The sequence below is a fragment of the Saccopteryx bilineata genome, chromosome 2, assembly GCF_036850765.1.
Source record: "Saccopteryx bilineata isolate mSacBil1 chromosome 2, mSacBil1_pri_phased_curated, whole genome shotgun sequence".
Classification (NCBI taxonomy): domain Eukaryota; kingdom Metazoa; phylum Chordata; class Mammalia; order Chiroptera; family Emballonuridae; genus Saccopteryx; species Saccopteryx bilineata.
The window spans coordinates 257493113-257511926 of record NC_089491.1 but is presented as its reverse complement, the minus strand read 5'-3'; the positions used below and the strand labels follow the sequence as shown (position 1 = coordinate 257511926).

At 40.8% G+C, this 18814-nt stretch overlaps 1 protein-coding gene and 1 long non-coding RNA gene across 8 annotated transcripts in view; one reads left to right on the top strand and one right to left on the bottom strand.

Moving 5' to 3' along the window:
• LOC136325580 (uncharacterized) overlaps positions 1-18814 on the bottom strand; it is a 306971-nt gene that overhangs the window by 141514 nt on the left and 146643 nt on the right. The gene's annotated exons all lie outside the window — the stretch shown is intronic.
• MTMR3 (myotubularin related protein 3) overlaps positions 4801-18814 on the top strand; it is a 138099-nt gene continuing 124085 nt past the window's right edge. For 5 of the 7 annotated variants that reach the window (XM_066260182.1, XM_066260181.1, XM_066260180.1 and 2 more), the window contains exon 1: positions 4801-4958. The gene's annotated coding sequence lies outside the window, so the exon portion shown is untranslated. Of the gene's footprint in view, positions 4959-5133; positions 5316-18814 lie in introns of those variants that run through there. The other 2 variants (XM_066260178.1, XM_066260179.1) reach the window with 2 other exon arrangements.

Sequence of the window (18814 nt, the reverse complement as noted above, 5' to 3'; positions counted from 1 at the left end):
TAATTAAGCTAGAATTTTACCATTGGCAATAAATACTATCAGCTGTTTTGCTTAATGTGACACGCTCATTTTATACAGTTTAGAAATTGTCTGCCAAATACCCAAGTCTGAATAACTGTAATTTGCATGTTGACTATTCTTTCAAGTAAAGTAAAAATAGGTTTTTTTTTACACTTTTCTCCCTTTAAAAAGGTTCCAGTTCAGCTTGCAACTCAAACAATTGCACAAATACTTTTTTTTTAGACAACCATCATACTTCTGCACATAGCAAAAGTATTTTCTTTGTGAAAAGTAACTGATGAATGGGCATGGGGTTTTATTTTAGAGTGATGAAAGTGTTTTGGAACTGGGTAGAGGTGGTGGTTGCATAATATTGTAAATGTTCTAAATGTCACTGAATTGTTCACTTTAAAATGGTTCACTTTATGCTAGTTGAATTTTACCTCAAAAAACAGTGAAACGAAGTGCTTATGCATAATTTCCATTTCATCACAGAGTGTATAAAAAAGACTTAGATTCAGAGGTCTAGAGTTAATAAAAAAATTTTTTTTGACTGCTTTGTTAAGAACATTAAGTGAAACTGGCATTTTGTTGACTGCCAGTGAGTGCATTTTAGTGAAGAAGACAATGGCTACTAGCACAGATAGGTACCACTGCCTTGATTTGTGCCACCAATTTCACCACCGCTGCTTTTGTACCATTGGTGCAAATACCAACATGGTTTAAAAAGTCCATAATTTCTTAGTGTTAAAATAGTTTTGACCCACATCGGTCCCTTAAAGAGTCTTGGGGCTCCCTAGGGATCTGTGGACCACACTTTGAAGACTACTGCTCTATGTTGACTTTGAGTTGAGCTGACCCACCCTAGCAGTAGAGGTGCAGTGTGGAGCCTGGAAATCCCTGGAGGTTTAAATCACATAAATGTGAGTTCAATTTTAGTTTCTCTCTGACCCTGGGCAAGTGGTTCCTCAAAAGCTGAGAGTCCTAATTATCCTTTCTGTTGGGCTGGGAGGTCAAGGAGATGCTGAAGGGTTCTGTAAGTTTGGGGATAATCCACACAAAACACCCACTGAAGGAAAAGTGACTTTTATCATTAAGCAACAGGACCTATTTTGAGAAGGCTGCATTTTGGGGCTTGAGGGACTCCACCTTTCAGGGGCTCTGCATGACCTTGGGAAGCCTCCATTAATCAACCTTCCCATCTCTTTCAGGCTACTTCAAAGAGTCCCTGAGTAGCTGGAAGAATATGTTCAGCTTTGAAGATAGCAGGGGAAAGGAGGCTGAAAGGGTAGCAGGAGGAGGGGAGGAAGGTTAATGGAGTAGAGGGGGCCCCTCACAGGAGAAAAAGTGCAGCAAGAAGCCCTCACTGAGCCTGGATTAGTTTTCTCTTTTCTTGATTCACCACACAAAGTTTAGGGCTTCATTTTTAGCCAAAGTCCTCCCAAATCCCATAATACATTGGTTTGACTTTTCATAGGGTACAAAAAGTTTCCAGACTCATTACTGTTAAGAACCATTACACACCTCTGTGAGGTGAGTAATGTAGTGACTAGGATCCCACAGAGCCAATGAGAAAACGGAGGCATAGAAAAGGGTAATAAGGCCCTGGCCAGTGGCTCAGTGGATAGAGTGTCAGCCAGTATATGGACATTTCAAGTCCAATTCCCAGTCAGGGCATACAGGAAAAGCAACCATCTGCTCCTCTTCCCCCTCTTCTCCCCTTTCTCTTCCTTTCCCCTCCCTGCAGCCAATGGCTCGATTTGTTTGAGTGTGGCCCCAGGCACTGAAGATAGTTTTGTTGGTCTGAGCAGGTCAACCTCAGACAGGGGTTGCCAGGTGGACCCTTGTGGGGGCTTATGCAAGAGTCTGCCTTGCTATCTCCCCCCCCCCTCTCTCTCTCTCACACACACACACACACACACACACACAAGAATGAATAAATGAAAAAAGAAAACAGTAATAAAGAACAAGTGGAGAAGACACTAATATTCAAATCTGTTCTTAGACTCGGACCAGGTTGCTTTTCCATTGCTTCTTGTTAGGCTCTTCCCTTGAAGTGAGTTTTCAAGGGCAGGTAGCAGTTTTCTGTTATTTATTGAGAGACAATTTCCTAAGATCTGCCTTAACAGTAAGCAGGTGGGCAGCAGTGGGAATGATGTGCAGTATGAAGTTTAAAAGCATGCCCTGGGAATAAAATCTTCTGGGTTCAAATCCTGATCTTTACACCTTCTCATATCTAAAATAGGTAAGAGTAACAATACCTGCTTATTGGGTTGTTAAAATTACATTAGGTATACATGTAAAGCACTCACATAGTGTCAGCACAGCTTAAGGTTCAATCCACGTTAGCGATTATGAGAACAAGGAGGCACAAATAATGATTTTATGAGCACAAGGCCAATCTCTTGTGTCCTGTATATTACTTGAAGATTAAAATGTAAAATTCCTTAGTCCAGATTAAAAGCAAACATGGTAGTATCTTGCCTAAAGACAGGTCAAAGTGATGTGTCAGCAGTTTGCCCTCTCCTTGTGGACACCTGGGGAGCTGTGGGATTGGCTGAGTGGATTCTGATAGTTTATTGGCTGAAGCTTTGTCCTGAGCCTCCTCATTGGGGGGAGCTGTTCTGGAGTCAGGTGCTAGCTTTGATTCAATCAGAGGCCATCCAACTATGAAAACCCCATCCTTGAGCCTTTGCCTGAGCAGAGGTTTGGGTAGCAGAATTTGTGCCCAAAGGGGACGAAAGCTGATGGGAGTCTGGAGAAACAGGTGGGAAACCCTGTATTTTATTTGATATTCTGCCCTTACTATTTCCTCTCTCATTCCACAAAGGCTATAATAATATAACGGAAAGGAGAAATGAGGACAGATAGCAAATATAAGTAAAAGTGAAAAGAAAGAAAAGTAAAAGTAAGAAAACATTTAAAAAATAGAAAAGGAATAAAATAAAAGTGCAATATTGAGGAGGGAGGGAAACACCACCGTTAATATGTGGACTTAAAGGCCAATAGCAGGCCACCATCGAACTTGAATTTTAGCCCTGGGCTTTCGGGAAGTCAAGGTGAAAAGATATACAATCAGCTTCATAACACTTTGAGAAAGCACATCTGTTTCTGTGGGAGTAAAGCAAAATTCTTTTCTAACTTTGAACTGCAATGTAATTTCTTTTTCTTTTCTTTCTTTTTTTAAGCGAGAGGAGGGGAGATAGACTCCCACATGCCCCCACGCCCCTTCTACGACCAGGATCCCCTTCTCCGACCGGGATCCCCCCCCCTCCCACCCACCCCCACCCCCGCAACCGCCTCTGGGATCACTGAGCTATTCTCAGCACCTGAGGCTGACGCTGGGAGCAACCGAACTATCCTCAGTGCCCCGGCTGACGCTGGAGCCAATCGAGCCACTGGCTGCGGGAGGAGAAGAGAGAAGTAGATGGTTGCTTCTCATGTGCGCTGTGACCCAGAATCAAACCCAAGAGTATGTGGGGCCGATACTCTATCCACTGAGCCAACCGGCCAGGGCCTCAAATGTAATTTCTTACTTGGGATTTTATTTCAGGTGACGATTCCACGAAGTGGGCAGTACAGCATAGTTGTTCTTGTCAGCTGGGTTTGGATTTGAATTTTGTTTTACTGCAGCTATTCTTGGCTGCAGCTTGTTCAGCTGTAAAATGGAGATAATAACGTATCTACCTATTAAAGTTGTGAAGATTCAATTAGATGAACTGTATAAATAAATATTAGCTATTATTTATTTATTTATTTTATTTATTCATTTTAGAGAGAAGAGAGGGAGGGGGAGAGAGAGAGGAGAGAGAGACAGGGGGGAGGAACTGGAAGCATCAACTCCCATATGTGCCTTGACCAGGCAAGCCCAGGGTTTCGAACCGGCGACCCCAGCATTTCCAGGTCGACGCTTTATCCACTGCGCCACCACAGGTCAGGCTATTAGCTATTATTTAATCAAGAAATTTGAAAAGGAAAAATAAATTTGTGAAAAAAAGCAGTTCCAGGTGCTAGGGATAACATGGACAAAACAAACGAAATTCTTCAAGTAGCTTTTAGAAAGACAATAAACCTAAAAAAATGGGTAAGTCATTGCAGAGAGTACAGTAGGAAAAAAAACAATAAATGCAAAGATTTCATTTGACTGGTTCTCTCAGCCATTTTCCAGTAAAGTCAGGCGTATAATGTTAAAATGTAACTCAGAGGAGGTAAATCTATTAGGGCCTAAGGTAATTCAGTTCTGGTATGTAGAATTCTTCTCAGCTGTTGTGGATGGGTTACGATTTATATTTTTGTTTGAAAACTCACTTCATCCAGCTGAGATTTAGTTGAAGCAGTTTGAAATAGTATTATAAGTAGAACCTTGAGCACACTAAACTTACATGCTTATATTACATTGGTTTTAATCTCACCACAATGTCAGGTGAAATCTACTACTACTATTGCCCTGTTTCACTGATTAAGTAGAGTGAGGCACTGTCTTGTCCAGAGCTATATAGATAGGAAAAGATACCTCCCAAAATCTGTAGAACCACCGTTGGCTTTTCTTCACCAGCTTCCCTATTTGCCTCTTCTCCAGCTGTCCAGCTGGGTTCCACCGCCAGCCTTTCACTCACCTCGAGCATGCCTAAGGTCTGAAGCCCTGCCCATCTACGGGCGTGACCAACGACCCGGCCCCGCCCCCTAGGTGGCCTGCCTTCTTTTCGCTACCCTAGCTGAGCGCCAGGGCGTGCGCGCGCCCCCGCTCGCGACCCGGCTCGGCTCGGTGTCGGGAGCGCGCTCTGTGTGGCCGCTGCCGCCATGTTGTTGTGGTTGTGAGAAGGCGGCGGCGGCAGAGGAGCACCCAGACGAGACGCTCCAGCGGCCCAGGCGCTGCCCCCCGCCGGCCCTGGCTGGAAGCCTTGTGGGGTGGCGGAGGAGGCCGTGCCCTGGCGGGCCTCGCCATGTGCTGCCGTCTGGTAAGAACCCCCCCCCCCCCCCCCCCCCGTCTGCTCTGTGGGTGAGGAGGAGCTGGAGGAGGGGCCGGCTGGGGAGCAGCGGCTGTCACCCTCTGGAGGAGGCGGCGGCCCGCGGGGGGCTGTGGAAGGTGTGCGTGGCCCAGAGGGGTGTTCTGGGCGGTGGCTATAGCCGCCGCCAGGGGGAGGCGCGGGGAGTGGAGCCTAAGTGGCCCAGCCCGGCCCGGACCCTCGGCGCCAGGGAGGAGGGCTCCCGGGCCGGGGCGGCCTTCCTGGACCTGGCGGGGACGGGCCCATGAGGTTAAGGGTGTGAAGCGCTACCCCCGGAGCGTCCGGATAAATACCCGCGAACCCCGAGAGGTGAGTGTGTACCCCTCGCCCAGACCAGGTCTTTGGGAGTCCACTGTGGTGAGAGGCTAGGGGCCAGTGGAGCCACTGTGGCGAGCGGTGCGGGCCTGGGACTTGTGGGAAGGAGTGTCGCCTGTCTAGCAGGGCATCCTCCTGACCTGGTAGTACTTGGATGGGAAGGATGGCTCCGAGGCGGTTGAGAAAGCTCAGGGAACGCTGGTCAAACAGCTCTGCAAAAGATTACAGTGTTATTTTTTAGGTGGAACTCGTGCTGCTTGATGTATTTGTGCTGCTTAGGACCCCTAAGATCATATTGTTGATTGTATTTTGGGCTGGAAAACTTACCTCAAAATAATGGGGCTGGGTATATAACGTAATCGACTTTCCAAATGATGTGGAGATGTTTGCCCAAAATCTGTGTACTGTAGTTGAACAATGTCACCCTGTTAAATTTAATCGTCTAAATAAAATTAAAAAAAAATAGGGTAAATTTTATGGGTAAATAATGGAGTCAATTCCACTTTAATAAACTCCTCTGGGGTCTGATAATCTCATCTGTTAGTTTTACACGTGAGCTACTGTTAGGTGTTGTAGGTATTGATGTTTAGGTATGTTTTCGAGAGCGAGGCCTAAATTCTTGACTGTTTTAGTTTCTTGTTATCTACTTTGTTATCTGATATATATTTTTTTTCACGATGAAATAAAAGGCCCATACTCTCTCTTCCAGTTGAAGTTCAACTTTGTTTCTCAAAATATGGACAGTAATTATTTTCTATATAAAATGCTTGTGATTTGTATACTGAAAAGTGACGGGGACCTTTCCTTTTCAGATTCAAGGTTCTTTCTCTAGGGAAAGAGTCATGGTCCTTGTTTGTGCTCAGAGACCAAGTGAGGTATGTTGATGGCATGCAGATAGTCTTCCCTTCTAGGGCCTGTGACTTGGGTGGTTAGAAGAGCTTACAGAATGACACTGTTTCCAGTAAACCCAGTACATTATGTGATATTAAACTAAATTTGGAGGGTTCTGGAATTTTAGATTGGCTGACTATGAAGGCCTCTTTCAGCTCTAATTACCTCCCTCATTTTTAGATGACCCAGAGCAGTTCATGTGACCAGCACTGTGGTGCAGCCCCACTAGGAGTTAGTGGCAAGCCATAGGAATACCCAAGTTTCTCAGCTTGTAGGCCAAGTTCTTTAGTTCAAGACTTACCTGGTTAAATACTGATCATCAGAAATAGTATAAACTGCCCGAAATGCTGAACATGGATCTGACATTAGGACCAGGTGAATTAAAGTCTGAAGGAGGGTCCTGGGAATCCATCCTTAGAGCTCTCTGAATGATTCTAGTCAGCCAGGTTTGTGAATTTCTGCTTTAAGTCACCTTTGGTATTCCAAAAGATTCTCATTAATTACAACTGCAGAGAGTGCTGTTTGTTTATAGATCTTTAAGAATTTGAGAGGTAGGGCCTTGGCTAGGTGCTCAGTTGGTTAGAGCATTGTCCGGATAAGCCAAGTTTGCAGGTTTGACCCCAGTTAGGGCACATACTCAAATCAACCAATGAATGCATAAATAAATAGAACAGCAAATTGATGTTTCTCTCTACCCCTCTCCCCTTTCCCTTTCTCTAAACAAATAAACAACCAAATAAAAATAAAAAAAGGAACTTGAGAGGTAGGAAAGAAGGGGAAACCTGAGAAACTTAAAACTGAAAATCGAGCATCTCCTAATATAATGGATTTATGTAGGGGAAATAGATTTGTTGCCAAAAGTTATTTGTGTGTGTCTTCAGGAACACACTTGATAAAAATTAGGTGCTACTTGACTGTAGGTATTTCCAGGTATATATGGAAGAATCCAGAGGAAAGAAACGGAGAGGGGCAGGCAGTAAGTTGACTTCTGGCTTAGGAAGGGGTCCACCAAAGGTACTTCTCAACATCCCAACATCATGGTTGCTCCTAAACCATCTGACTCAGGTTTCTAATGAAGTGAGAGTAGGGTGGGTGACTTAGCAGTCTTTTGAGACAAGGGTTGTGAACCAGGAAGGTTTATTGTGAAAAGTTCTTGAAATTTGCCCCAGGCTATGAGGAGTGGTTAAGTCAGTTTTTAACTCTGGTTAACACCTTATGTGGTAAAGTGGAATGCTGAGTTATGAAGTAATTATTCATACTGTAGAGGAGGATGTGAAGTGCACCCAGTAGTGCACTCTACAAGAACCAGAGGCCACATCTGTTTTGCTCCTTGGTGTCTCCAGTATGCAGCTGGAGTTCCCAGCATAATGTCCCCTCAGATATGTATTTGTTATGTAAATTAATAGTATTGAGATGGGAAAAGAACTGTTATAGTGATTGATAACAATGTTAGTTATTAAAAGCTACTTGATTCTTTGCGTTGGAATAAACAGTCAGTTTTTAGATCAAGTGGTTTGGGACTTTTCTTCAAGAGATTCTGTTCTAAAGATTGTCATTGAACACTACTTTGTCCCCTAGTTTTGTGGGTCTTAAATGTGTCTTTAAAAAACTGTATCTTACATTTTTTAGGTGTTAGTGATGTTTTTTAGGATCACATTTTATTAGATACAGAGGCATTTAGAATAATGGGAAACAGTAATTGAGTAGATGATAGCCAATGACTGCGATTGCTGTTAGGGAATGTCACTTACCTGTACTTTAGTTTTCTCATCTATACAAGTAAAGGCCTCTACTCTTGATCTCAAGTAGTTTCTCCAGCCTGATTTTGCAGATCTTTAATAATTGTAATTGTTATTTGGTGTTCATCTCAAAGGTAGATGAAGCTTTTTAATTAAAAAAAGGAGCATTGTGCCTTGAATTCTGCTTTTAAGCTTGTGGATTTTAGATGTTGTCCAGAAGTGCTCTGGAAATTGAATGCATGTTGCAAGTATTATGCAGAAACATGTTTATGCTGTTGAAATTCACTTAGTGATGAAATCAAAACGGAATTCACATAGGGAACTTCATAGTTTAGTGTGAAACCACAAGATTAAGGATGGTTTGGGGGAAGTTTATGCAATTTATGTAGCCACTTGTTTCTTACAGACTACCCAATTCTGTAATTTTCTATGGTGAATTTATATGTAATTTTATAATAGTGAAATGTTGACTGACAAAGTATGAGATCAAATCAGTATTGAATTTGAACTAGGATTCCCAATAAATTTAGAGGCAACCAAGTGTTCAACTTCATTACCATTAATCCTAATTTTATGATACCAGTATTTGTGTCATGCTTTCAGTCTTCACTTTTCTTTTTTTTAGATATATATATATATTTTTTGTATTTTTCTGAAGCTGGAAACGGGGAGAGGCAGTCAGACAGACTCCCGCATGCGCCCGACCGGGATCCACCCGGCATGCCCACCAGGGGCGACGACGCTCTGCCCACCAGGGGCGACGACGCTCAGCCCCTCCGGGGTGTCACTCTGCCGCGACCAGAGCCACTCCAGCGCCTGGGGCAGAGGCCAAGGAGCCATCCCCAGTGCCCGGACTATCCACGCTCCAATGGAGCCTCGGCTGCGGGAGGGGAAGAGAGAGACAGAGAGGAAGGAGGGGGGGTGGAGAAGCAAATGGGCGCCTCTCCTATGTGCCCTGGCCGAGAATCAAACCCGGGTCCCCCGCACGCCAGGCCAACGCTCTACCGCTGAGCCAACCGGCCAGGGCCTTCACTTTTGTATTTAGAAACTTAATACACTTAAGTTCATATTTGTAGCAGATGTTGAAAATGAAAATTGTAGCATGAGTGGATAAATCAGTAAATCCTAGGTTCAAGCCTAGGTTGTGCTCCTCCATAGCAGTGTTTTTTCTGGCAAGCCAGTTAGGTCTCTGAGCTTCAATTCCCTCATTAATAAAAGGAAGAAGAGCAACTTCTCTCACAGTGTATAAGGGAGGATCAAATGAAATGTATACCACAAACAATTACAGTGTAAGGCAGGGGTCTCAAACTCGCGGCCCGCCGAACAATTTTGTGCGGCCCGCAGACTAATCCATGAAGTTCAAAATATTTTGGATAAAATTAAGTAAGCCTGTGGATTAGTCTGCGGGCCGCACAAAATTGTTCGGGGGGGGGGCGCATGCGGCCCGCGGGCCGCGAGTTTGAGACCCCTGGTGTAAGGGGATCATACTAGCATTCTATTGTGGTAAAATTTTGTTTTATATTCTTGCAGGAGTTGGTTTGTGGAGCAGTGGTAAATTTGCTAGGAGTTCTCAAGTGCAGAATTTACTAATGTAATTGATATGACAACAAAAGATTTTTGTTTCTGTACTTTGCCTGGAGAAACCTTTCAGCACTTGCATCCCATCTGCCAACAGGAATAGTCAGTGTTGGGGGGAACTTCAGAGGAATTGGGGATGTCTAACATTTGTGCCAAATTTTGCACTTGGATAGATTTGTTGGATTTCACCCAATTTTGCTATATTGGAGCTGTGGTGAAAAGTAGGAGGGTCAGGGAGTTTAGTACATTCTGTGTAAAGTACTATCTTTTCTAAATGGCAGGTGACACCGTCATAGGGTAATGAAATCAATGTGGTGATTTAAAAAAAGCATTAAAAAAAGAAATAGAAATATCAGCACATTGCAGATGGTGAAAGTATGTATTGATTTGGGAAACTTGTTTCTTTTTTAAATATATGATTATATATTTACTGGGATGCAAGGTAAAGTGTATTTTTTCTTGAGTTGTGAAACTTAGAAGCAGTTATGTAGGAATATGGTACTTGAAGTTAGAATGACTGATTATAAGATAATAAAGCATAAAACAAGTAAAAAACCATGGAAATAGTGAAGTTGGGTTAAATTAAGCTATTTGTTAAGAGTGAAATACCTCATAGCTTCATTATAAATTGTTGATTTAATGAAGCAAAATTAAGACATACATGTATGTTAATGTTCTTCCTCACCCTTTTTTCTTAAATGGCCTGCTTGGTAATTAAAGTATAGAGGTATTGTCTTGGTGCTGACCTTGCAAAGCATTGTTTTGGCTATGTCCAGGCCTGGGTCTATTATATGTCTGTTTGTGTCTTCACTCGATATTTAGAATGATTTCATTAGGAGAGATAGTAGCAGGTAGCATGCTTTGCTCATTTAATTTCTCTGGGTTCTAAATTTAATTTCTTTTGTAGCTAATGCTTTTATAAGTTAGTCGCAGAAGAGAGATATAAATTTGTTTAGTTCTCTGAATTACTCATAGATTGATAATCTGGCATAATGTAAGGAATTGTAAGTATATTGATTAATTTTATATTTGGTATAAAGACAAAAAGGCCAATTTAAAATAGGGTAGTTCTTATTTTTTTGTTCCATGCCTATCATTTTTCTGTAAGATAAATCTGTAATTGTAAAGTATTTATTTTTAAAAGATTTTTATTTATTGACTTTACAGGATGGGGATATGAGAAGTAGTTGCTTCACTCTAGCTGTTTATTTTTTGCTTATTGTATGTGCAGCCCAGGGTTTCTGTTTCTTCTTTTAAAAAAAAAAAATGCTTATTTTGTTAATTTTGGAGAGAGAGGAAAGAAGAGACAGAGAGGCAGATCTGTTCTTGTATGTGCCCTGGAAAGGAATTGAACCGGCAACCTGTGTACTTACTGATGATGCTCTAAGCAGCCGAGCTTTCCGTCCAGGGCAAGCCCAGGGTTTCTAACCTGTGACCTCAGCGTTCCAGGTTGGCGCTCCATCTACTGCTCCACCACAGGCCATGCAGTTGTAAAATATTTAGACTGGTTACACAAACCACATGGGGCAAAGTAGAGGGTTTACAAGAGTGTTTGGTTGGAAGCACAATAGGGCAGTAATAAGGAGTTTTAGTTTAATCTCATTTTAAATTTCTTTCTTTTTTTTTTACAGAGACAGAGAGAGAGAGAGTGAGGGATAGACAGGGACAGACAGGAATGGAGAGATGAGAAGCATCAATCATTAGTTTTTCGTTGCGCATTGTGACATCTTTAGTTGTTCATTGATTGCTTTCTCATACGTGCCTTGACTGCGGGCCTTCAGCAGACTGAGTAACCCCTTGCTTGAGTCAGTGACCTTGGGTCCAAGCTGGTGAATTTTTGCTCAAACCAGATGAGCCCACGCTCAAGCTGGTGACCTTGGGGTCTCGAACCTGGGTCTTCCGCATCCCAGTCTGATGCTCTATCCAGTGCGCCACCGCCTGGTCAGGCTCATTTTAAATTTCAAAATGAAATTTTTTTTTTAAATTTTTAATTAAGAAAATTTTTTTAATTCATTTTTTAGAGAGGAGAGAGAGGGAGAGAGAGGAGAGAGAGACAGAGAGAGAGAAGGAGGGAGGAGCTGGAAGCATCAACTCCCATATGTGCCTTGACCAGGCAAGCCCAGGGTTTTGAACCGGCGACCTCAGTTTCCAGGTTGACGCTTTATCCACTGCGCCACCACAGGTCAGGCTGAAATTTTTATTTCAGATTATGAAACTACAGTACATATTAACTATGAAAATTAAGAAACCCTACAAACATAGGAATTGAGATAACCCAGGAGAAAGTAGAGTTAACTCATAATCCTACTTAGATATAATATTAATATTTGGTGTGTGTTTTTTTATGTGTAATCTACTGAGATACTTAAGAAAATAACCAACCTTTTATGTCAAATTGATGTTCCCTTTGTGGGTATTTATTTAATGTTCTGTGATATGGATGCATCATTGTTTACAGCATTTCCTGTTAATGAACATTTTCAAATTTTTTCTTCAAACAGTGCTGTGATGAACTAGTTTGGACTTATTTATACAATTGTGCTTTTTCCTTAGGCTTAATTCTGAAAGTGGGCTATGTGTTTTAAATTTGAATTTACTGAAGGTGCCCTATTGATAGATGTCTATTTTAAAATCCCACCAATAGTATACTAGTGTCCAATTCCACATGTTCTTGCTAGTGATTTATTATCTTTTAGTTTGGTGGTAGGAGTATAAAATAGTTTGTGGGAATAGTTTTCCTTTGTTCTTTTTTTCAACATCAGATCTTAGCCTCTACAACTTAACCCTGGAAGAGGCAGGTAAAAAGGAAAGTACGGTGACAAGGAGTACTTTAGTGATCTCTAAATTTTGTGATTCCTCATTCCAATAGTAAAAAAGGTTTTGAGCACAAATCCTCAATCCTTAAGTATAAATATTTATTTGATGTACAAACAATATGTATAGTAGCTGGTTACTGTGTACCTTATAAAATATAATCCCCATCCCTTTTAACAAGGATGAGACTTAAAAATAAAACTCAGGCCTTGGTGGGCTAGCTCAGTTGATTAGAGTGTCTTCCTGAAACAAGGTTGTGGGTTTGATCCCCGGTCAGGGCATATATGGGAAGCAACCAGTGAATGCACAACTAAGTGGAACAAATGAAAGCTTCCCTTCCTGCCTGACCAGACGGTGGCGCAGTGGATACAGCGTCGGACTGGGATGCAGAGGACCCAGTTTTGAGACCCCAAGGTCTCTGGCTTGAGCAAGGGGTTACTCGGTCTGCTGTAGTCCCCCGGTCAAGGCACATATGAGAAAGTAATCAATGAACAACTAAGGTGTCACAATGAAAAACTGATGATTGATGCTTCTCATCTCTCTCCGTTCCTGTCTATCTGTCCCTATCTATCCCTCTCTCTGACTCTCTGTCTCTGTAAAAAAAAAAAAAAAAATTTCCTTTTCTCCTTCTCTCTCTCTCCCTTCCTTTATCTGTCTCTAACAGTCAATCAGTCAGTAAAAAATTAAGCCCTGGCCTGATAACTCGGTTGGTTGGAGTACCCCAAAGCACAGAGGTTTCTGCTTTGATCCCTGGTCACAGCACATATAGGAACAGCTTGACGTTCTTGTCTGTCTGTCTTGAAAAATAAACAAAACAAAAAACCCCAAATATTTTTCTCCTTTACTCCAATGGAGCATCTTGGGCACTCCTTGAGGTATGTTATACTCTGCTATGGAGATCGTGGCTTTAGACTCTTAAGATTTAATGTTAGACTTTTATGAATGATTGTTTTTGGGCATTTCCACTAGTTCTGCAGATGGCCCAGCCTAGTTGGATTATGATAGTCTTTAAAGTGTCTTATGCTTTGAGAGTCATCTTTTCTTTTAAATCAATTTTTATTGATTTTAATTTATTGTGCTTACATCGATTCAAGTGTCCCACCGAATATATCTCCCCCCACCCCTGTGCTCCCCTCGACAGCCCCCTTGCCTCCCCTCAACGCCTTCCCCCTTTCCTTCCAGGATTTGTTCTCTATAATGCTGTGTTAAGTATATATAATTTCACTAAACTCTTTCCCTTCTCTGATCCCATCCTCTCATAGAGAGTCATCTTTTCAATAAGGGCCAACATATGAACCTTGCTCATAAAGAATCAATTTGATATCTTTTGTCATTTGTTGAGGTGGCCAAATATGAAAAGGGCAAATAAAATAATAGGGTCAGAAACAGTCTGTGTACGGTACTTCTCTTAGCTATGAAGACTGATAATTGTGTTGAGTATATTTTAAATTGTTTACGCTTTCTGGAAAGCAGTTCAGTTATAACATCCCTATTTTCTAAGAGTTTAAGTATTCAAGGCTGAGTAAAGGGATATATAATTGCTACTTGCTTCATTTGCTTGCAAAGTACCACTATTAACTTGTTGCACTAATTCTACTTGGAATAGGCTGAGTCTTGAGCTTTTAAAAATGCTTTCTCAGGATGAAACGTTCCATGATAAATCTTAGGGTAAAAGGTAACTTTTTCCCTAAGTTTGAATAAATTGCTTTTGATTTGCCCCTTCTCCCCCTGTAAATTATAAAATCAGGAAATTGTGCTTTTGTACTAGAAAAGTACTCCTTTTTTCCTCTCATAATAGAGTACTTAATTTCAGTTATTTCTTATGGGTCATTGTCAGAAAAAGATAATATTGAAGTCTAGACATTGTGAAAAGAGCAACTTGAATGATTATTTTTTGCCAATTTAAAGAAATGAGATAATTTATATTGAAGATGATTGTTATATGCAGTGCTTTGGAAAAAAAACTCCAGGTATCCCTTTTTACTTTAGGTAGCATGATTGATAAGGTTCTTTCACATACATCATCTTAGAACCTCATAAGAATTTGAGATCATCATTATCCAGGGATGCTGTGACTCCTTTGGGGCCACATGCCTTGTGTTTAACATCATATTTAAAGTAGTAGACTGTATGTAAACCCTGCAGAAGTAGGTTCTGATGGCTGTTCTCCTTCACTCCTTAGCACTTAATATACTGTCTACTACAGAGTAAGCTATCAATATTTATGGACTTTTTAAAGTTTTGCACATTTATTTATACCTGTAAATAAGTTATAGCATTGTAAAACCAGCACTCACCATTTTCTGTAGATTGTTCCTTTATCTGATGTGTACAGAAAATGTTTTGTGGAAGAGGTCATTAATTTTACATCGGCCTTTCAAATATCCTTTTACTTTCTCTTAAGGATAGTTTCAAGGTGACAGAAAAGTTACTTTTTTGTGTGTGTGTGTGTGAGAGAGAGAGAGGGAGACAGGGACAGACAAGACAAGGAGAGAGATGAGAAGCATCAACTCATGTTTGCGGCACCTTAGTTGTTCATTGATTGCTTTCTCAAATATGCCTTGATTGGGGGCACCAGCTGAGCCAGCGACTCCTGGCTCAAGCCAGCGACCTTGGGCTTAAGCCAATGACCATGGGGTCCTGTTTATGATCCCACACTCAAGCTGTGAACTCTGGGTTTTGAACCTGGGTCTTAGCATCCCAGGCGGGTGCTCTATCCACTGCCCCACAGCCTGGTCAGGCCAAAATAGTTAGTCTTAATGTAGTAATTCCTTTTACTGTGTCTCTCCTACTGGCAAGACTGTGTATATATGTGTATTATTTACTTATGCAGTAGACTGGTATTTAAAAAGGAAACATACTCATTAGTCTTTGGGTATATAATGATTCCTGAAAGATGGACACCAGTTTGCTATGGGGTACAGGAATGAAAAGGAGCAAGTAGTTGCCTGTACACATGGTTTTGGCTTACTCTGAAAACGTAGAAGAGAATTAGACTTTCAAAGAACTAGTAAGTTACTTCCTTTGTTTTGCTGTACTTAAAATCTTGTTTAGCCTGACCAGGTGGTGGCGCAGTGGATAGAGCGTCGGACTGGGATGCGGAAGGACCCAGGTTCGAGACCCCGAGGTCGCCAGCTTGAGCGCGGGCTCATCTGGCTTGAGCAAAGAGCTCACCAGCTTAGACCCTAGGTCGCTGGCTCCAGCCGAGGGTTACTCGGTCTGCTGAAGGCCCACGGTCAAGGCACATGTGAGAAAGCAATCAATGAACAACTAAGAAGTCGCAACGAGAAACTGATGATTGATGCTTCTCATCTCTCTCCGTTCCTGTCTGTCTGTCCCTGTCTATCTCTGCCTCTGTAAAAAAAAAAAAAAAAAAAAAAAAATCTTGTTTAGTAAGGGAACTAACATTTTTATATATAAGAGAGACCTTGGAAAGACAGGAATGGAAATAGTAGTAGTGATAAATTTCTGTCTGGTAGAATAGTGTGACTGTTTTCTGCTTTATATTCGTTTGTAGTTTTTCAGTTTTCTGTAGTGGGCATATAATACTCCTTTTTTTGTGACAGAGAGAGAGAGAGAGAGAGAGAGAGAGAGAGAGAGAGATAGGGACAGACAGATAGGAACGGAAAGAGATGAGAAGCATCAATTCTTCATTGCGGCACCTTAGTTGTTCATTGATGGCTTTCTCGTATGTGCTTTGACCGGGTGTTACAGCAGACCGAGTGACCCTTTGCTCAAGCCAGTGACCTTAGGCTTAAGCTGGTGAGCCTTGCTCAAACCAGATGAGCCCATGCTCAAGCTGGCGACCTGGGGTTTCGAACTTGGGTTCTTCATGTCCCAGTCTGATGCTCTGTCCACTGCGCCACCACCTGGTCAGGCTGGCTGTATTACTCTTATAATTAGGAAAAGCTGCTATTTTAAAGTACATTTTAATGTCTTTAGTTTTCATTGGGTGTCTTACGAAGTTTTAAGTCAGTGACCAGTGAGAAAGTAGGTAGTTAACAGGTTCCAGTTCCTAAGCAGAGTAACAGTTGGAAGTACTAAGCGGCAGGCAAACTGATTTGAACTCATTGTGAACTCCACTAAACTGTGTCTGAGACAGTCTGGGGTTTGATCACAATTAAAAACAAGGACTTCCATCTAAATTTTCTCTTCCTAATGAGCCCATTGAGTGTTATCAATGATGCTGTAAAAAAATAAATCAGATTCTATGAATTTTATAAACAGGACAGCCTGAATTCCCAATTATTCTGCTCACTTGCCATTTGGACTTAAGTTCTGTAGCCTTGTGTATGTGCATGTTAAATATCAAGTGGGATTATTGTACCTCATATGATACAGATTTTGTACATGTAATTTGAAATGGAAGATATTCAGATAAATAACTTTTATGACAATATGGTCTTATTGGCATTTTGGTGTTAATATACAGTTGGGGATTAGGCCACTATAAGTTTATATACTCATCTGGTTTGGGGTGTGGGAGAAGATAAAATTTAAAGAAAACTTAAAATCAGGTTAATGAGTCATAGTAGAGTTCAAGGAGAAGGGAGGATTACAAATAGTGACAGTTAATGTTTGAGATGAAGGAAGATTGGCGCTAAGGAAATAATTGAATGTGGTGATCCATACTAGTTATTGGTCATCATTTTCTTAGATGAATTTTAGCATAGTAAGGGGCTAGGAGTGAGTGAGAGATGAGACAACATATATAACTTCCTCTGATGATTCTTTCTGTTAGTATCTGCACTGTATATTATGATTTGAGCATTTGAAACTTGGCTAGTTTGACAAAAGAACTAAAATTTAAAATTTTATTTAATTTTAATTACTGAACTTGAACTAGCCATGTGTCTGATGGCTACCATGTTGGACAGCACCGATTATGGACTCAATATTAAACAGTTACATAAATTAGTGGTAGGAGGTGATCTCAGGACAAAATAAGAGCATTTAGTATTTAAAATTTTGTTGCAATGCTGTCAAAATGGTGTTTTGACAGCATTGCAAAATGGAATCATATATTCTATAGCAAACCAAAATTTTACATTTTTATTTCTGTGTTCATTGTTGGCTATAATTAATTGATAGTTCTTTTCTTTATATAAAAGTAAAATTAAATAATGTAATTTTAAGAGATTTATGAAATCTCTTCATGACTTCCTAACCCTTTTTTCTTTTATCTTCCATTTTTTAAAAAAGTTACAATTCAGATTTCTTCTGATGAAAGAATAAATATAATATTTTTTGAGACATTTTGGGTCTCTGTTTTCTCCAACTAAAAGTCAGTGAAAATTTATTTCTTAGAAATCTCATTGAGGAAAGAGGAAATATCAGCCATATATCAATAAATATATCTTAAAGATATATATTAAATCAATATCTTAGATATTTTATTGTTTGAGAAATGGTTTGCTCTGCAAATGGTTCAACTATTTGTTTGAGAGAACCTCTCAATATCTGGTTTACATAAACGCATTTTGTTTGCAAGAAGGGAAATTAAAACATTCATGAAAGAACATATTCATAAGACAACATATTCTGTGATTCCATTTCTGTAAAGTTTAAAAAATGAGTAAAACTAATCGATGGTAGTGAAAGTCAGAATAATTGTTATCTTTGGCTGTATAAACAAGCAAGGGAGACGTAGGGGTGCTGCTAATATTCTATATCTTGATTTGGCTGGTGACTTCATTGTCTTCAGTATATGAAAATTATTGAATTGTGTACTTAAGATATCTTATGTGCACTTTTTTTATGTATATAATACCTCAGTTTTAAAACTTTTACCCCCTGCCTGACCAGGTGGTGGCGCAGTGGATAGAGTGTTGGACTGAGCCCAAGTTTGCTGGCTTGAGCAAGAGGTCACTTGGTCTGCTGTAACACGCCCCCCCCCAATCAAGGCACATATGAGAAAGCAGTCTGTGAACAACTAAGGCACCACAACAAGGAATTGCTGCTTCTCATCTCTCTCCCTTTCTGTCTCTCTGTCCCTATCTGTCCTTCTCTCTGTCTCTGTCACAAAAATAAATAAATTAATTAAATAAAATGTCTCCTGATGAATGTTTAAAAAAACTCACAAAAAACTTTTACCCACTCACAAAATTTTAATGAACATGATCACCTGAATTTATCTTCCTTTAGCTTCATTAACTTTCCTACTAGTTCTGTAAGAACATGAGTATACTTCATGATGAAACATTTCATCTTTATAAGTTATGATATAAAACAAACATAGAAGAGTGTATAAAACAAATTTATAGCTTAATGAGTTTTTTTTCTTCTTTTCCGAGAGGAGGGGAGGTATACAGACTCCTACATGTGCCCCTACCAGAATCTACCTGACTACCCCCATCTCAGGCCAATGCTCTGCCCATCTGTGGCCATGCTTGAAACTGAACTAATTTTAGTGCCTGAGTTGGAGGCTTCACGGAGCCATCCTTAGCACCTGGGGCCCAATGCGCTCAAACC